Consider the following 18,774-nt stretch of genomic DNA (forward strand, 5'->3'; position numbering starts at 1 on the left):
ACCTTGATCAAATGTTCTGTAAAATAGATCCTCACCTAAAGCTGAGTATTGCTAAAAGTATCTGGTGTATGTAGTTAGTTTGAGAATGACATATAAGGTATCTGGTGTAGAATGTCAAGGGAGGTCCACAATAGACCAGTATTTATGTAGTTAGAGGAATAATACATATTTGTTTATATCCTGTTTCTTTAGTTTAGTGTAATCTCAGTCATATTAATAAGTTTTAGTATATAGTTACTTAATGTAGTTAAAGTTGATAATATGTGTTCATATTAGTAGATGTTTGATTATATGACATTACATGATCAGCACATTACCACAAGTGTTACATGTGGGGTTATCAGTCAAACTCCATATATGATTCTCTGGGTTAGTATCCCCTTTTGTATAGCATATTGCTGAAGTTAGCAGAAATGAATGTGTGCCATACAAGGTTCTAAGTTTTTGTGAGGTTATGACGTTCACATGTAACCTATAAAGCCAACGCTTCAATATTGAAGGACAGACAGACACACACACACCCACTAGGAGAGATGACACTGACATGTTCACATGAAGACACTTTGACAAATTGGAACAGCTGAATTCTCCCAGAAGTCTAAGAATGTAATTTCCTGCTTCTTTTTGGTTACACAAAACAGCATGGAAACAGAAGGCAGCAGCCACAAAGCACACATGCTTTTATAAGCTTATTACAGCTTTATAACTATTTATTCTATTTCATATATTTTTACCTACACTGAACTGAACTATTATACTTTTTCATTGTATTTATGATGCCAACTGTGTGACAATAACCTCACACTTTGTTTTAAGTCAGTCTGACTATCAATGCTATTCATCCAGAAACGCCCTTGAGATACAAGAATATTAGATATTATTTTATTCTTCACCTTCTAAGAAGTTCTTTTATAAAATTCTCTTTGATGGAAAGACCCCTTTTGAATACTCGAGAAGAGTATTAATTGAGGGAAAAGACAAAATAGTACAGTTCTTCTCCAGATTAAGAAAACAACCTGTTCTTCAAATGTATCTTTTTGAATCTTCCTGTGGAATAAAAATCAATCTACAGCTGTGTGGGAAATAAAAAAAAAAAATCAATCTACAAAATCTCAGATCAATATGGTAGATCAGGGGTCTTCATACTTCCTAAGCAAAGGGCCAGTTTACTGTCCTGCAGAATTTAGGGTGGCTGGACTGTGGCCAGTGGAAGTAAAAAATGCCCCAGTGTCAGTGGGAGTAGATAATGCCAGTAGGAGTGGTCAGTAGGAGGAGGAATATTGCCTCATCGCTGGTGTTAGTGGACGGAATACTGCCCTATCATTAGTGTCCATGGGAGTTATAGTGGCCCATCATTGGTGTCAATGGAAGCAATAGTGCCCCATCATTAGTATCAGTAGGAGGAATAGTGCCAAATTATTGGTGTTAGTGGGAGGAATATTGGCCCATCGTTGGTGTTAGTGGGAGGAAAAGTGCTGCATTTTTGGTGTCAGTGGGAGGAATAGTATTCCATCATTTATACCAGTGAGAGTAATTATGTCCCACTAGTATCAGTGAAAGGAACAGCGCCCTGATTTTTTGAGTCAGTGGAAGGAATTGTGCCTTATCCTTGATGTCCCCCTCTTAGTGTCAGTGAAAGGTATTGTGCCTCATTGTGGTGTCAGTGGGAGGAATAGTGCCTTGCATCAGAGGGAGGATTAAAGCAAGCAAAAGGCCACATCTGGTCTTTAGGCTGCAGTTTGGAGACTACTGTACTACTGTACTACTGTAGACCTTAGTCTCTTAAGGTGGCTCCTCAGAACATATAGGAAGCCTGGCAGATAAGTCTTCTTGACTAATTCCAGGAAGTTCTAGATTCAGTTCCTCTGGGGGCTTGCTTTTTTGTTTTAGGGAACAGGGAAAATCATGTATGTCTACCCCTTAGGTTAAACAAAATAAATAACATAAATACATAAATAAAATAACAGGGATTTAACCCATTTCCACTCTATCCAGAAGTATATACCTATATATACTGTACATGTGGCAAGCATATTTACATGCTGTTTAGAAGTGGAACAAATTATACACCATGTAAAGTAATTATTCAGTTGTCATGTACATTTTAGCGCACTTTCAGAACAACTTCCTCCTTAAAACTTGGAATTCTGCACTCTATCTGCACATATTTACAGGTGGAGCGTCATTTCAAACAGTGACAAGACTAATGACATGTTTATTAGCTTGTCAAGTCCTCCCCTGTTTAGAGAAGACTCACCCAGCTAAACAAAACATTCTGTTTCCTATTGGATAATTGGGTTTGCTCCTGTTGAGAATCTAAGCAAAGTGCTTGATGAGGCATAAAATGATGATTAATTAATTTACTACTCATTCGATCATCAAACTGAGAGCTTTATGATTCACACAGCAGTCAACACTCCCACCTCAATGTGCCACAGCATGAGCAGGTTTGGCAGTGGCTCACCACTGCCTTTCATGTGACCTATGTTATAGAATGGTAATTCATAAATCTTGCTCATCCTTAAAAGAAACTTTAAAAACTACTGGACAACTGCTAGAATCTTGTTCATATAAAAAGGGAAAATATTATTAGTGGGTGGAAACAAGACAGTTTTGAAAGATATGCTATGTCATCTCAGACCTGTGTCTTAAGAAAATAAGCTTCAGATATCATCAATCATGTGTAGCCTGCCATTGTTATGTCTAGTCGAAGATAAACTTAGACCAGGCTGTTTTTATTCTGAATATGTATTTGACATCAAAGTCAAGAGGAAATTGTACAGTGATAAAAACAGCACACCGGCCTGCTTTATTTTATCGAAAGCCAATATAACAATTTCATTTCATTGGCAGGTGATTTACATTTTGTGGAGATAAATAGCAGCACAATAAAGCACATAACATTTTGGGACCATTACAATGTCCAGGTTGATAACATTTAAACCCCCTTCAGTTTTATGGTATGTCATCAGATTGTCAGCTTTCATGCAGAAACTATTCTTAGTTGCTTTCATGTTACTAGTGCTAAAAAAAAATACTGTACATACCGTATTTATCGGCGTAAACATGCACAGCCATATAACACGCACGTTAACTTTAAGAGGGAAGTTTCAGGGAAAAACCTTTACACGGACCCCCTGCATAATACATGGACCCCCTGAATAATACACGGACCCCATGCATAGTACATGGACCCCCTGTACAACACACAACCCCCTTTACAACACACAGCCGTTTGTACAACATACAGCCCCCTGTACAACACACAGTCCCCTGTACAACACACAGCCGCCTGTACAACACACAGCTGCCTGTACAACACACAGCCCCCTTTCATTATAAAGACCCCCCTGCTCCGCCTGGGGCAGGGACAGCGCTGCAGGCATACTCTAGGGTTGAGAGGACTTAACGCCGCTCTCTCTTGTGGATCCGGTCATGTGACTGCTCTCCTCTCTTTCGTTGACGGTCACGTGACCGCTCTCCTCCTCCAATCAAAAGCTACACTCGAGCAGGAGGCAGAGCAGGAGGAGGAGATCAGCCACAACGAGCGGCGTTGGGGGATCCGTGGGCTTGGATTTGCATTGGGTTACACAGGAGGAGCAGTGTATCACAGAGGGCTGGCACTGCAGTGGTGTTTTCTGAGCTTTGGAGTTTATTGGTAGTGCTGTTCCACAGCCAGGAGAGGCGGGGTGGCCGGCCTGACACCCTCCTAATAGGTGGCACTCAGAGCGGACCGCCCCATCCCCACCCTCTGGTGGTAAAAAAACAGATATTGGCGTATAACACGCAGGCATGATTTACCCTCTATTTTTTAGAATAGAAAAATGCGGTAACTATGATAGAAACTAAAATAATGATATTTTCTTCTTTTTCTGTGTACTTATATAATAAATGCAGAAAGCCTAAAACTGAGTAAATAAAAATTCAGCAATGAAAAAGAGTACATCTTCAGTCAAATATTAAAGTTTTTCATTAAATTACAAGAGTCTATCAGGTTCAAGCATCACCCACTGTCTCTGCTGATGACAGAGCATTAGAAATGGAAGAATATTGATAGCTGAATAGTTGAGTTAGGATAGCTGAACTGTATTGTAAGTACAGCGGCTTATGCAACTTATACCCTGGCTTATTTTACTAAAAGAATGATCTTTTTATGTTAGTTTTGTTCTGCAACGCTGGCAAAACCTGCATAAAATAATATAAACTCAGAAGAAAATCAATTGCATTGAATGTTTTTACTTTATCAGGGTAGTGGTGTTTCCTGGATCGCATAAAGAATTGACTGAGCACTGATAAACTGCCCAGACTTTCCATTTAGATTTAATTAATTTTTAACAATTTGTTTTAGTTTAAATAGATCCTGTGGTCAGATCATTTATTTCTACAACAACAAAAAAAACTTTATATACAGTTTTATGTGCACATTTAGCTTGTTTCATGCATGTGCTTTATCTGTAAAAACCTTGTGGACACCCAAAAGCCCCTTGAGATTCTTATCAGGTGCCTCCATTTTGAATGTGATGTCAGTAGCCCCAGCAGACTCAGAGCTGTCACTTCACTCAATACAATACTATTGTATTTCCCTTCTCTCCTCCCCCAGCAGCTATATAAAATGTATTATTAATCATGAAGGGTGGTGAAAAGAGGGGGTGGAGATGATGGGCCAGCACAGACAGTAATTAAACACTGCCAAATGAGGAGAGGGCTACAACATGCAAGAGAAAAATTAGATTATGTGAGTAAGAGTGAAGAAGAAATCATTTATTGAAAAATAAACACTGCAAGTAAACTTTCAAAATATTTACATTTTCTAGGTTGGTGACATGGTATCTTTAAATCGTGTTTACAAAGCTACAATAGCTTTCCCAGATCTGTGATACATACCTTTTTGCATTCACATTTACACACTTCTTCCTCCCAAAATGAATTACCAACTATTTTTTCAGCAATTAGGAATACTGGAAGGTTTTCATGACAGGCCATTTTGCTATTCGGCACTGCACTACTTCATTTTACTTTAATTTTACCTTACATTTTTATCGTTTTTCACACAATTAGAGCTTTGTTTTGGTGGTATTTTATCACCACTGTGTTTTTTATTTTTTGCAATATAAACGAAAAAATACCGAACATTTTGAAAAAAAAAAAAGAACTATATTTTTTACTCTCTACTTTTAAACATATCACATATCAAAAATCTAATTTCTTCATGAATGTTGGCCAAAATGTATTCTGATACATGTCTTTGGAAGAAAAATCCCAATAAGTGTATATTGATTGCGTGAAAGTTAAAGCGTCTACAAACTATGGTACATTATATACATATTGGAATTTTTTTTTTATACTACTAATGGTGGTGATCCAAGATTTACAACTGATGCTTTTGGGGGGGGGGGGGGGGGCGACTAACTGCCACTGACATCACCAGTGACACTAGTACAGTGATCAGTAAAAATACTATGCACTGTCACAGTGCTAATGACACTGGCTGGGAAGGAGTTAACATCTAGGGTGATCAAAGGATTAAATGTGTGCTTAACAATGTAAATTCTGTATAATGTGTGCTGATTTTTATTAAATGTCTCTTTGTTGAGAGATTGCTCCCTCTGTACAGAGTCCTGTGTTGATTGTTTACACATGACTCTGGGTTGTGATTGGACACAGCTGATCAGTAGGTCTCAGCCATGAACCATTGGCTGGAACTTGCTAACAGACTGCCTTTGTGTACAATCACAGCGGGTGTCATCGGGGGCATGCCCTAAACCTGAAATATAAAATATTGGTGTGTTGCTTTACCTGCACAGGCCATCCATCCCCAGTACATTGAGGGTGGGCCGTCCACAAGTAGTTATAGTAATAATGGGGCTTACTACCTTCACTGCATCTGCATTGTAGCTTGTCCCTACTCTACTGCTTTTGTGCATGCATGCCAGAAACTAGTCAACAATCAAAATGTAATATATAAATGTAATCAAAATGTAATATTTCGTAAGTCCAAAATCTGTATGCAACTTTCTAAATACACTAATGGACTAAAGTCAAGTACTTACTCTTTCCTTTCACTTCCGAGGTCTTTTGAAGACAAGATATTAGAAAAATTAAGAAACAGGGATAAAAGGAATAAACAGTGATTTCCATATTTCTTTAATTCTGTACTGTATTCAGAAGGAAACAGTATTTTTTATTATTTTTTGGCAGTTCAATATCACTTTATGTCCATGCTGGGTTGAAAACCCAAGATGGCGGAAGTAAATAGAGAGAGAAAGGATCTGAGACCACACTTGTCCATTTGAGAACTGTTGCAATTTCAGACTGTAAGCTGGGATTATTAGGCAAGTGTTACTATGTTTGACAGTTTACTATTGTTGCCCATAGCTTCTGGGCATGTATATATTTAAAGACTGGAAACAGAAGTATATCTGCCTCCCTTGTTGTTATCTCACATGCAGCACAGCAGATAAATTGGTCTGTTACACAGTGTGCGTGTGTAGTGGTCACCTTGATGTATGTTAGTAGGTGAACCTGTTTATTGCAATAGAGTTTATATTCCACTCCTGTTCTAGTTAACCCTGTCCTTTCTGGTCGGGGACTCTATAGCTAGTTTTAGCTCAGGGCTCAATAACCAGCATAGGTTAGATACAGGTCAGGCATCAGATGGCCACTTGATAGTTTGAGGTCCAGTAACATGGAAGATCAGAAGCTACTAGGGACTAAGACAGAGAGTAGATAGGCTAACTGTGAGTTCTAGTGTCACACCATGTTTCCTTCTAGTGGGAAGCTGCATTCCAGGATGGTTGGACGATGGTTGGAGGATCGCCCCACCACTGTTGATCCTGTTTTGAGGTCTTTGGTATCAAGATGGATGCTGTATCTTGGTTCTCCTCAGGGGCCCCTGTATTCGAACTTTGCTGCAACATTTTCTTGGAGGTATTTTTATAACTATATATACCAGGGTATATGTACACAATTCCACCAGGACTCCTTTTGGGCCCTTTGATATTACCTGTCTGCACATTGGAGTCTGACTGCATCTGACCAGCAAGTGCCTTTTTCAAACAGCTCAACTCACAAAAAAGAATCATGTTCTAATCCAATCCAATATAATTTGGGTCCAACAACCCAAATGTATTGCCATCATTTTAAGACAAAATAATTCTATATTACCAGGTGCAGGAGACATTCCATCAGCAAAAGAGAAATAGAATTAAATCCATATCTTGTTTGATGTCTATCAGTCTACAGTTAAAAAAACTGGCATTATGGTAGGGATCCACTGAAAATATAATAAACTCTTTAGACCTTGTGCTCCACTCCCCTAAGTTCTTTTGACTGACAGCTGGAGCTCTCAATTTTCTACTATACATGAATGCTGAGTCGTTTCTGAGGGCCAGTGACTCAGATATACCGGACTGTATTTATGCTGCTTTAAACTGGACCCTGTTGAAACTACAGGTCAGGAAAGTCTTCGCTTTGTTTCCCACCTTTGCTATTGTTTGTTTGGCTTAGCCTGCAGTAAGTGACCAGCCTTTATGTTGACGGGAGATTTTTTTTTTTTTTCGGGTGCGGCGGGCAGCATGAATAACAATGGATTTACATCAATGGACACTGACTGTTTTTTTTATTTTTTAATAAAGGAATTGTGTGTTTTTATTACATTTTGACACTTTTTTAGTGAATGGATAGGGGCACTATGTAATCCATACATAGTTACATAGTAGGTGAGGTTGAAAAAAGACACAAGTCCATCAAGTCCAACCTATGTGTGTGATTATATGTCAGTATTACCTTGTATATCCCTGTATGTTGTGGTCATTCAGGTGCTTACCCAATAGTTTCTTGAAACTATCGATGCTCCCTACTGAGACCACCACCTGTGGAAGGGAATTCCACATCCTTGCCGCTTTTACAGTAAAGAACCCTCTACGTAGTTTAAGGTTAAACCTCTTTTCTTCTAATTTTACTGAGTGGCCACAAGTCTTGTTAAACTCCCTTCCGCGAAAAAGTTTTATCTCTATTGTGGGGTCACCAGTACGGTATTTGCAAATTGAAATCATATCCCCTCTTAAGTGTCTCTTCTCCAGAGAGAATAAGTTCAGTGCTCACAACTTTCCTCATAACTAATATCCTCCAGACCCTTTATTAGCTTTGTTGCACTTCTTTGTACTTGCTCCATTTCCAGTACATCCTTCCTGAGGACTGGTGCCCAGAACTGGACAGCATACTCTAGGTGCGGCCGGACCAGAGTCTTGTAGAGCAGGAGAATTATTGTTTTATCTCTGGAATGAATCCCCTTTTTAATGCATGTCAATATTCTGTTTGATTTGTTAGCAGCAGCTTGGCATTGCTTGCCATTGCTGAGCCTATCATCTACTAGGACCCCCAGGTCCTTTTCCGTCCTAGATTCCCCCAGAGGTTCTCCCCCCAGTTCTCCCCATATTTTTGCCACCCAAATGCATTATTTTACATTTTTCTACATTGAACCTCATTTGCCATGTAGTTGCCCACCCCATTAATTTGTTCAGATCTTTTTGCAAGGTTTCCACATCCTGCGGAGAAGTTATTGCCCTGCTTAGCTTAGTATCATCCACAAATACAGAGATTAAACTGTTTACCCCATCCTCCAAGTTGTTTATGAATAAATTAAACAGGGTTGGTCCCAGCACAGAACCCTGGGGGACCCCACTACCCACCCCTAACCATTCTGAGTACTCCCCATTTATCACCACCCTCTGAACGCGCCCTTGAAGCCAGTTTTCAATCCATGTACTCACCCTATGGTCCATGCCAACGAACCTTATTTTGTACAATAAACGTTTATAAGGGACTGTGTCAAATGCTTTTGCAAAAACCAGATACGCCACGTCTACGGGCCTTCCTTTATCTAGATGGCAACTCACCTCCTCATAGAAAGGTAATAGATTGGTTTGGCAAGAATGATTTTTCATGAATCCATGCTGATTACTGCTAATTAGGGATGAGCTTCGAGTTCGAGTTGAACATGAGTTAGACTCAAACATCGGCTGTTCGATCGTTCGATCGAACATAATGGGCCGTTCGTGCCAAATTCGAGCAGCGCGTCACGGCCCATAATGCACTGCATCATCGCAGTGGTTTGCTGGCTGATGATTGGGCCAAGCATGTACTATGACCCGCATGCTTTGGCCATTAACCACTTGCTGACTGCCTCACGCAGCTATACTGAGGCAGAATGGCACGGGCAGGCAGAGTAACGTATGGGTACGTTACTTGCCTCCCGCGGGCGGGGGTCCGATCGGACCCACCCGGTGCCCGAGGCAGTCGGCTTCTGTCCCCGAGCGATCAGAGGTGAGGGGGAGGCCATCCATTCGTGGCCACCCCCTCGCGATCGCTCCCAGCAAATGAGAATCTTCCTCTGCTGCTGTATATTAAACAGCAGCAGAGGAAGTGATGTCATCGTTCCTGGGCTCGGTATTTTCCGTTCCGGCGCCGAGGAGAGAAGACATCTGAGTGAGTGCACCAACACAACACACACAGTAAAACACACCAGGCACACTTTACACCCCCCATCACCCCGCGATCACCCCCTGATCACTCCCTAATCACCCCCCAACCCCTGTCACAGTGACACCAAGCAGTTTTTTTTTTCTGATTACTGTATTGGTGTCAGTTTGTGACAATTAGAAGTGGTAGGGCAATTAGTATTAGCCCCCTTTAGGTCTAGGGTACCCCCCTAACCCCCCTAATAAAGTTTTAACCCCTTGATCACCCCCCGTCGCCAGTGTCACTAAGCAATCATTTTTCTGATTGCTGTATTAGTGTCACTGGTGACGCTAGTTAGGGAGGTAAATATATAGGTTCACCGTCAGCGTTTTATAGCGTCAGGGACCCCCATATACTACCTAATAAAGGTTTTAACCCCTTAATTGCCCCCTAGTTAACCCTTTAACCAGTGATCACCGTATAACTGTTATGGGTGACACTGGTTATTTAGTTTATTTTTTATAGTGTCCGGGCACCTGCCGTTTATTACCTAATAAAGGTTTAACCCCCTGATCGCCCGGCGGTGATATAACCTAGGTTTTAGGGTCAGATAGGGTCTGTGTCGCCCTAGGCAGCATCAGGTTAGCGCCAGTACCGCTAACACCCATGCACGCAGCATACATCTCCCTTAGTGGTATAGTATCTGAACGGATCAATATCTGATCCAATCAGATCTATACTAGCGTCCCCAGCAGTTTAGGGTTCCCAAAAACGCAGTGTTAGCGGGATCAGCCCAGATACCTGCTAGCACCTGCATTTTTCCCCTCCGCCCGGCCCAGCCCAGCCCAGCCCACCCAAGTGCAGTATCGATCGATCACTGTCACTTACAAAACACTAAACACACATAACTGCAGCGTTCGCAGAGTCAGGCCTGATCCCTGCGATCGCTAACAGATTTTTTGGTAGCGTTTTGGTGAACTGACAAGCACCAGCCCCAGGCAGCGTCAGGTTAGTGCCAGTAGCGCTAACAGCCACGTACGCACCGTATACCTAACTTAGTGGTATAGTATCTGAACGGATCAATATCTGATCCGATCAGCGTCCCCAGCAGTTTAGGGTTCCCAAAAACGCAGTGTTAGCAGGATCAGCCCAGATACCTGCTAGCACCTGCGTTTTGCCCCTCCGCCCAGCCCAGCCCACCCAAGTGCAGTATCGATCGATCACTGTCACTTACAAAACACTAAACACATAACTGCAGCGTTCGCAGAGTCAGGCCTGATCCCTGCGATCGCTAACAGTTTTTTTGGTAGCGTTTTGGTGAACTGGCAAGCACCAGCGGCCTAGTACACCCCGGTCGTAGTCAAACCAGCACTGCAGTAACACTTGGTGACGTGGCGAGTCCCTTAAGTGCAGTTCAAGCTGGTGAGGTGGCAAGCACAAGTAGTGTCCCGCTGCCACCAAGAAGAAGACAAACACAGGCCCGTTGTGCCCATAATGCCATTCCTGCTGCATTCGCCAATCCTAATTGGGAACCCACCACTTCTGCAGCACCCGAACTTCCCCCATTCACATCCCCAACCAAATGCAGTCGGCTGCATGAGAGGCATTTTCTTTATGTCCTCCTGAGTACCCATACCCAACTAACCCCCCCAAAAAACATGTCGTGTCTGCAGCACGCTATTATTGTCCCTCCTGTCCTGACAATCCTGGTCTTTGCATTGGTGAATGTTTAGAACACTACCATACACTAGTTGAGTATTAGCGTAGGGTACAGCATTTTACAGACTAGGCACGCTTTCACAGGGTCTCCCAAGATGCTATAAAGTTACAGCTACAAAAAAAGTGTAAAAAAACCCCACAAAAATATATATATATATATATAAAAAAAAATAGTTGTCGTTTTATTGTTCTCTCTCTCTCTATTCTCTCTCTATTGTTCTGCTCTTTTTTACTGTATTCTATTCTGCAATGTTTTATTGTTATTATGTTTTATCATGTTTGCTTTTCAGGTATGCAATTTTTTATACTTTACTGTGTTTTATTGTTAACTATTTTTTTGTCTTCAGGTATGCCATTCAGCTGCAGAGCGGATTTATTTATCTTGACAGCAACAGAGTTTGATCCCACGATATATAAAGCTGTGACTCCAGCGGAGGTGATAAATGCCGAAGCATGGGGGCAGCAGGGGCGGAGGAGCGATTTGCTCCTAACTTTTGGGGCAGATGCCCCTATGCTTCGGCATATATAAATGGTGCGTGTATACCCATCATTAGAAGTGGGTGGATGAAGGGAGGTATTCTAATGGTTGGCATACCCACCAATCAATCTCTTTTTTTCGTTCAGCCCACAGGCTGCAAGAAAAAAAAAGATTACAATATATGCCCAACAAGGACCAGTAACGTACTGGTATGTTGCTGGACTTTGAGTGGTTATACCAAAATGATGCCTGCAGGTTTAGGTATCATCTTAGCATCATTCTTTTCAGCCAGCGGTCAGCTTTCATGTAAAAGCAATCCTAGCAGCTAATTAGCCTCCAGACTGCTTTTACAAGTAGTGGGAGGGAATGCCCCCCCCACCATCTTCCATGTTTTTCTCTGGCTCTCCTGTCCCAACAGGGAACCTGAGAATGCAGCCGGTGATTCAGCCAGCTGACCATAGAGCTGATAAGAGACCAGAGTGGCTCCAAACATCTCTATGGCCTAAGAAACCGGAAGCTACGAGCATTTCATGACTTAGATTTCGCCGGATGTAAACAGCGCCATTGGGAAATTGGGAAAGCATTTTATCACACCGATCTTGGTATGGTCAGATGCTTTGAGGGCAGAGGAGAGATCTAGGGTCTAATAGACCCCAATTTTTTCAAAAAAGAGTACCTGTCACTACCTATTGCTATCATAGGGGATATTTACATTCCCTGAGATCATAATAAAAATGATTAAAAAAAAAGCACCCTGTCCCCCACTGCTCTCGTGCAAAGGCGAACGCAAGTGTCGGTCTGGCGTAAAATGTAAACAGCAATTGCACCATGCATGTGAGGTATCACCGTGAAGGTCAGATCGAGGGCAGTAATTTTAGCAGTAGACCTCCTCTGTAAATCTAAAGTGGTAACCTGTAAAGGCTTTTAAAAATGTATTTAGTTTGTCGCCACTGCACGTTTCTGCGCAATTTTAAAGCATGTCATGTTTGGTATCCATGTACTCGGCCTAAGATCATCTTTTTTATTTCATCAAACATTTGGGCAATATAGTGTGTTTAATGCATTAAAATCTAAAAAAGTGTGTTTTTTCCCCAAAAAAACGTTTGAAAAATCGCTGCGCAAGTACTGTGTGAAAAAAAAAAATTAAACACCCACCATTTTAATCTGTAGGGCATTTGCTTTAAAAAATATATAATGTTTGGGGGTTCAAAGTAATTTTCTTGCAAAAAAAAAATTGTTTTCATATAAACAAAAAGTGTCAGAAAGGGCTTTGTCTTCAAGTTGTTAGAAGAGTGGGTGATGTGTGACATAAGCTTCTAAATGTTGTGCATAAAATGCCAGGACAGTTCAAACTTCCCCCAAATGACCCCATGTTGGAAAGTAGACACCCCAAGCTATTTGCTGAGAGGCATGTCGAGTCCATGGAATATTTTATATTGTGACACAAGTTGCGGGAAAAATACAAATTTTTTTTTTTTTGCACAAAGTTGTCACTAAATGATATATTGCTCAAACATGGCATGGGAATATGTGAAATTACACCCCAAAATACATTCTGTTGCTTCTACTGAGTACGGGGATACCACATGTGTGAGACTTTTTGGGAGCCTAGCCGCGTACGGGACCTCAAAAACCAAGCACTGCCTTCAGGCTTTCTAAGGGCGTAAATTTTTTATTTCACTCTTCACTGCCTATCACAGTTTTGGAGGCCATGGAATGCCCAGGTGGCACAAAACCCCCCACAAATGACCCTATTTTGTAAAGTAGACACCCCAAGCTATTTGCTGAGAGGTATAGTGAGTATTTTGCAGACCTCACCTTTTGTCACAAAGTTTTAAAAATTGAAAAAAGAAAAAAAAAATGTTTTCTTGTCTTTCTTCATTTTCAAAAACAAATGAGAGCTGCAAAATACTCACCATGCCTCTCAGCAAATAGCTTGGGGTGTCTACTTTCCAAAATGGGGTCATTTGGGGGGGTTTGTGCCATCTGGGCATTGTATGGCCTTCAAAACTGTGATAGGTAGTGAGGAGTGAAATCAAAAATTTACGCCCTTAGAAATCCTGAAGGTGGTGATTGGTTCTCGGGGCCCCGTACGCGGCTAGGCTCCCAAAAAGTCCCACACATGTGGTATCCCCATACTCAGGAGAAGCAGCTAAATGTATTTTGGGGTGCAATTCCACATATGCCCATGGCCTGTGTGAACAATATATAATTTAGTGACAACTCTTTGTAAATTTTTTTTTTGTCATTATTCAATCACTTGGGACAAAAAAAAAATAATATTCAATGGGCTCAACATGCCTCTCAGCAATTTCCTTGGGGTGTCTACTTTCCAAAATGGGGTCATTTGAGGGGGGGGAGGTTTGTACTGCCCTGCCATTTTAGCACCTCAAGAAGTCATAAACTAAAAGCTGTGTAAATTCCAGAAAATGTACCCTAGTTTGTAGACGCTATAACTTTTGCGAGAACCAATAAATATACGCTTATTGACATTTTTTTACCAAAGACATGTGGCCGAATACATTTTGGCCTAAATATATGACTAAAATTGGGTTTATTGGATTTTTTTTTTATAACAAAAAGTAGAAAATATCATTTTTTTTCAAAATTTTCATTCTTTTTCTGTTTATAGCGCAAAAAATAAAAACCGCAGAGGTGATCAAATACCATCAAAAGAAAGCTCTATTTGTGGGAAGAAAAGGACGCAAATTTCGTTTGGGTACAGCATTGCATGACTGTGCAATTAGCAGTTAAAGCGACGCAGTGCCAAATTGTAAAAAGTGCTCTGGTCAGGAAGGGGGTAAATCCTTCCGGGGCTGAAGTGGTTAAAAGAAATCCAATAAAATCGAATTTTGTTATAAATTGCAGCCAAAATGTATTCTGCTACATGTCTTTGGTAAAAAAAAATCTGAAGTGATTAACAGTGTCATAAGCAAACAGAGCCATAATTGGCCAAAGGCAGGGTGCCTTTGGCCAATTATGGCTCAGGGGATTAAGTACACACCCCACACTATATAAGGTCGCCTGCATGTCGGCCGTGTGTACTGTGTTCCGGCGTTAAGAGAGAGAGAGAGTGTGTGTCATTTAATTTTAATTAGATTGAGCAGACAGTTGATTCAGTTAGCTCCAGTATATTTTGTATATATATATATATATATATATATATATATACATTCCAGGCTTTGTATATATATATATATATATATATATATATATATATATATATATATACTGTATCCAGTTTAGCTATATTCAGTACTGTATCATGTGCAGCTCGATCTCGCTGCAGACCGTTCCTGTTGTTCTCTTCCTAATATACTACAGGCAGGCAGTTCATTCAGTTAGCTGCAGCATATTCAGTACTGTATCCTGTGCAGCTAGATCTCACTGCAGACTGTTCCTGTTGTTCTCTTCCTAATATACTACAGGCAGGCAGTTCATTCAGTTAGCTGCAGTATATTCAGTGTATATACATCCCAGCTTTGTGCAGCTACATCCCACTGCAGGCCATTCCTGGTGTACCTATTCAAATACATTACAAATACATCAAATACAGTATGTCTGAAAGGCCAACAAGGAGAGGCAGACGCTCACAGGCCACTAAAAGAGGGCAAGCAGGCTCTGTGTCTACATCCAACATTGCTGGTCATGGACATGGTGAATCCTCAGCACGTGGCTGTGGGACATGCTTGTCCTTTTTTCAGCAGCTGGCCGTGTTGAGCCACAACATGCAGAAGAGTTGGCAGAGTGGATGACCAAGCCGTCCTCATCCTCCTCATCCTCTGTCACCCAGGCTCAGAGTACTTTGGCTGCCAATGCAGCTGCCAAAGCGGCCTCTTCTATCGGCTCAATTTCATCAGTCACTCCTTCCCTAGCCTCACCATCATGCCCTGAGGAGTGCCACGAACTGTTTGACCACAGTGTTGGGTACATGCTGCAGGAGGATGCGCAGTGTTTTGAAGGCTCCGATGATGGTACCCAGATTGAGGAAGGCAGTAACATGAGCCCAGAGAGAGGGGGTGCCGAAGAAGGACAACAAACTGGCAGTCATGTTCCCCCAGCTGTAGCATACTACCAGGTTTGCTCCAGTGACAAGGAGGGAGGGGATAATGAGGTCACTGACTCTATGTGGGTGCCTGATAGGAGAGAGGAGGAGGAGGAGGCACATCTCCAATGAGGCAGGATGCCCTCCAGGGGCCAGATTAAGGGCAGCCAATTGACTGCATCACACCGCAGAGCTCCGCATGTGCAGGGCGCTGCTGACTCCGTGCATTTTTCCAAAGGTTCTTTGGTGTGGGCCTTTTTTGAGACGTGTGCAGCAGATTGCACCATTGCTGTTTGCAACATTTGTCTGAAGCGTATCAAGCATGGCCAAAACAGCAGCCGCTTGGGCACCACATGCTTGATCAGACATATGTTGAACTCCCATTCAGTCCATTGGCAAGCGTACTTAAAAGACCCACGCCAAAGAACAAGGCGGACCTCTCCTTCATCATCATCTGGGATCCCCAACCCCACTATACCTTAATTTCTCTCAGAAACCTGCACTGAGTGGAATGAAGGTGTAGAATTAGGTGTGCCAACTACTAGCGGGCAATCTGCTATCGCTACACCAACGTCCGATTGTAGCAGGCAAATTTCCCTACCCCAGTTGCTAAACCGGCAAAAGAAATTCGGTCCCAGCCATCCAGATGCCCAGCAGCTGAATGCTAGCTTGGATAAATTGCTAGCACTCCAACTGCTGCCTTTTCAGCTGGTAGACTCTGCCCCCTTTCGTGAATTTGTGGAATGTGGCAGGTTCCCAAACGCCACTTTTTTTCATGGAAGGCGATTCCGGCTCTCTACCGGCATGTGGAAGGCAATGTCTTGGCCTCGCTGGACAGGGCGGTCAGTGGTAAGATCCATATTACCACTGACTCATGGTCCAGCAGGCATGGACAGGGACATTACCTATCTTTCATGGCACACTGGGTGACCCTGCTGGCAGCTGGGAAGGATGCAGGACAGGGTGCAGTATTGTTGGAGCTTGTTCCGCCACCACACCTCCAAAATGCTACTAGTGGTGATTCTGAAACACCTCTCTCCTCCACCCCTCCTCTAAGAAGTTAGAGGAAATCTACCCCTAGGAAGGGAAATTCTCTCTTGTAAGAGTTAATATGAGAAAAAGGTGTCACCTCCACTGATGCTTTATCACCAATCCTTGTTTCCCTAAAAACCCCAAATTTTCTAAATCCAATTGTCATTGGGACAGAAAGTGAGGTGAAATCTGAATAGGGGCACAGACAGCAAAACAAATGTTACAGGGGTGATAACCCTTACCTATGTTTTCCAAAAAAGCTTAAAAATAGATTTTTTGTCTGGAGCTACACTTACAAAATGTACCTGTTTCATATTACAAACAGATTCAACTTAAAAACAAACCTACAGTCCCTGTCTTTCTTGGGACCGCCTGTATACTGGTGTTCAGAGTAAATGTAATTTTGTGCAGGGACTGTTCTAAACACGGGAAACACGCAGCACTTTACAGGCATACTATAGACATCCCCCAGGTACGATATTTAAAGGAACATTTCACTTTTATTTTTTTACTTTAAGCATCATTAAAATTACTGCTCCCAAAAAAAAGGCCTTTTTTAAAACTTTTTTTTGCATTGATACATGTCCCCTGGGGCAGGACCAAATCCTTTTTAGGACAATAACTTGCATACTAGCCTTTAAAATTTGCACTTTTGATTTCTCACGTTCGAGTCCCATAGACTTTAACAGTGTTCGAAAGTTTGTGCAAACTTTTGGTCCATTCGCGTGTTCTGGATGCGAACTGAACCGGGGGTTGTTCGGCTCATCCCTTCTGCTAATGATACCATTCTCATTACTAAAATCTTGTATTTAGTTCCTTATCATCCCCTCCAAGAGTTTACATACTATTGATGTTAGGCTAACTGGTCTGTAATTCCCAGGGATGTATTTTGGGCCCTTTTTAAATATTGGTGCTACATTAGCTTTTCTCCAATCAACTGGTACCATTCCAGTCAGTAGACTGTCAGTAAAAATTAGGAACAATGGTCTGGCAATTACTTGACTGAGTTCCCTAAGTACTCTCTGGTGAAACCATCTGGTCCCGGTGATTTATTAATGTTAAGATTCCCAAGTCTGATTTTAAATCTGTCCTCTGTTAACCATGGAGGGGCTTCCTGTGATGTGTCATGAGGATAAACGCTGCAGTTTTGGTTACTGAAGCCCCCCAATTCCCTTGTGAAGACTGAGGAGAAGAATAAATTCAATACCTTCGCCATCTCCCCATCCTTTGTAACCAGATGTCCTTGCTCATTCTTAATGGGGCCAATATGGTCTGCCCTCCCTTTTTTACTGTTTACATACTTAAAGAATTTCTTGGGATCTTTGTTGCTCTCCTCCGCTATGTGTCTTTCATGTTCTTTCTTAGTCGTCCTTATTGCACCCTTACATTTCTTGTTGCATTCTTTATAAAGTCTGAATGCTGAGGATGATCCCTCAACCTTGCATTTTTTGAAGGCCTTCTCCTTTGCTCTTTCACATAGAGGGGGAGCGGGATCAGGGGGCCCCATCATTAAAGGGGGCTTCCAGATTCCAATAAGCCCCATGCCCACACCCCCCCACGGTTGTGGGGATGAGGCCTTTGTCCCCATCAACATGAGGACAAGGTGCTTTGGGGTGGGGGGGCAGTGTCCCCTGCCCTAAACCACCTACCCTCCTTGTTGAGGGCATGTGGCCTGGTATGGTTCAGGGGGGAGCGCTCGCTCGTGTCCCCCTTTCCTGACCTGCCAGGCTGCATGCCCAGATAAGGGTCTGGTGTGGACCCCATGCTGTTTTCTTAAAAGGTTTTGCCCAATCAGGGTGCAAAATGCACCTCCCAAGCACCTTGCAAATTTGGGTGTTCCCTGAACATGGCGAGCAGCCAATTATCAACCCGAACTGATGCTCTGGGTGAACCATTTGCCCAACTCTAAGTGGCAGGAAACATCACACTGGATGGGGTTGTATGGTGGAACCTTTACTCTGGCTGCCTATTTTGACAATGACACTCAGCTCTTTTATGCAGAGCACCTAACTATAAAGAGAGAGCCTATTAGCATCATATA

This window comes from Aquarana catesbeiana, linkage group LG05, assembly GCF_042186555.1.
Source record: "Aquarana catesbeiana isolate 2022-GZ linkage group LG05, ASM4218655v1, whole genome shotgun sequence".
NCBI lineage: Eukaryota > Metazoa > Chordata > Amphibia > Anura > Ranidae > Aquarana > Aquarana catesbeiana.